The 2,289-nt window shown below is 31.5% G+C and overlaps 1 long non-coding RNA gene across 1 annotated transcript; it reads left to right on the top strand.

Moving 5' to 3' along the window:
• Positions 1 to 995: 995 nt before the first annotated feature.
• LOC132852686 (uncharacterized) lies at positions 996 to 1,732 on the top strand. Its single transcript, XR_009649127.1, has 2 exons — positions 996 to 1,178; positions 1,285 to 1,732. It is a non-coding gene; the product is annotated as an uncharacterized LOC132852686 (long non-coding RNA).
• The last annotated feature ends 557 nt before the right edge of the window (positions 1,733 to 2,289 follow it).

Here is a 2,289-nt window from a genome sequence, read left to right as displayed (position 1 = left end):
CACATACAGAATGACAGGAAAACAAAATTGTAAATTTCTGCTTTTGCATGTAAAATACATTTCTCAGAATTAATTTCATCAAAATAGGATGTTGTCAGGTGCTGTTGTGGGTTTGAAGGTTTAGGCTTCCAAGATTCACCATATGGTCAAAAGTACAGTAACATTTGAAGAGATGTGATGTGGGAAGAAACGTTTTCCAAATCTGAACCAGTAAAATGTTAGTAGACTCTGACATGAGCCATGGATGTAGGACTTCAGTGGATCTGGGTTAGTACCTCTGTATGAGGGCAGTGAGAACTGTGTCCATATTATTGGCATTAAATCTAAATTAGTTAATGTGGGTGTTGAACTCTAAGGGTGTGTCTTATCTCTTGTGTAACAGAGACACATCATGCTTTAAAAACACCACTGAATAATTTGTTAATCAAAATCTAATGTAGTTAAAGTGTTTTTTAACCAATTAGGCCTTGGACTATGTAAGACTTCATTTGTTTGGCTAGGATTAAAATATCATGTTGTCATTGGAGAAGTTAAGAGGGTTGAACTTAGTATAATACAGGGGCAGTTTTACTTTCTTTTTTATTTCGCACATACACTAAGACATCGCTTTTGCAAGGTAAGGACACTGTATTATGATACTCAGAAGAAATTATTATTATTATTATTATCATTATTATTATTATTATTATTATTATTATTATTATTATTATTATTACAGTTTCTCAGGAAGCTTTACTGTATATTAATTTTACATAAATACATTATTTATAAATTACATACGTGTGAATAATTCTGCATATAAAATTATACTATTGTATTATATTCACAAAATTACATGCTGGTGTGATTATTATTTAAAGTATGATTATTATTTAAAGTATGATTATTTATTTAAGTTGTGTTTAAGCGCTTATGTTTATAAACAATATAAAATATTATTATAATTATTATTATTATTATTATTAATAATGGTATTATTAACTTATTTTATTTATTTTCCCTTTGTTGAGGCAGGACAATGGCAACAAACCAGGAGAATGAAATGAACTTAATGTTAGAAGCTGTGGCAAAAGATCAAAATTTGCATGTAACACAAATGACCCCGATGAGAGGTGTGGGCATCGCACTGGTCACTGGTGGCTTGGGAATGGCATTTGGCCCAGTTGGATTGGCAGCAGGTATGCCACACATACAGAATGACAGGAAAACAAAATTGTAAATTTCTGCTTTTGCATATAAAATACATTTCTCAGAATTAATTTTATCAAAATATGATGTTGTCAGGTGCTGTTGTAGGAGGTGTAGTAACTTAGATGAACGAGGTGCCTGTAATCCAAGCTATCAAGAAACTTGCAGCTGAAATTAAAGAGAAACTCTACACTGGTGTCAATGCACTGCTCAATGACTGGGTCTGGCCTACTCCGGAAGCCCTGCTGAACAGGGTTTTGAGTAGTGTCAAATTAGTGAACGAGATTATCGATCTTCTTCAAAAGATTTTCAAGACAATAGACATGGCACTTGCACCAAAATTACTCTAAAACTTTATACAACTTCAGGCGTAATCTCTGTTCACTGTAGTGTTTGTACCAGAGACAAACATCTCCCCATAAGATAAAGAAAAAGAAGCCGATATACCTATACTATTTTTGCTAAAACTATAATGTTAATTTTAGTATAAAGGCTGTAAGTAATAATCATTTACAAAATATTAATTAAATACCTGTAAATCTCACATGCAGTGTTTGTCAATCTCATTTTCATTTGTGTGTGTGTGTGTGTGTGTGTGTGTGTGCACACGCATGTTGTTTGTTTAGACAAAAGGCCAGAGAAATGGAGATCACAAACTGCTTTTAAATTCATTTATATCTTTATGTACAAATTGTTATGTAAGCTACATAAATAAAATTATATAATGAATATCACAGACAAAATAATTACATAAAAGGCATGACTTATTATTATATTATATTATTATTAATGTCCCTCATCTTTATATTCATGGTGATGTAAAACATGCAGAAAACATAGAGGTAAAAATTAAAAGCTCAGTTTGGATTTCAGGTTGTCTTCATGTTTAATCCTACATTTACAAAAAAATAAAAAAAGAAAATCCCTGAAGAAAAGCACTTTATAATAAGTTCTCAAAAGCTGAATTCAGAAGAAAACAAGCTGAAGTGAAGCCAAAACTGTAGATTAGAGAAAGTGTCAAACAAATTAAATGCAAAGGAACACAATCTAGGCCCAGAGTCCATACAAATGTCACCCAAAAGAGAAAAATGGCTTAAAAAA

This window comes from Tachysurus vachellii, chromosome 10 (assembly GCF_030014155.1).
Source record: "Tachysurus vachellii isolate PV-2020 chromosome 10, HZAU_Pvac_v1, whole genome shotgun sequence".
NCBI classification, from domain to species: Eukaryota; Metazoa; Chordata; class Actinopteri; order Siluriformes; family Bagridae; genus Tachysurus; species Tachysurus vachellii.
Note: the sequence above shows the minus strand (reverse complement) of the source record. Positions and strands in the feature narration are given on the sequence as shown.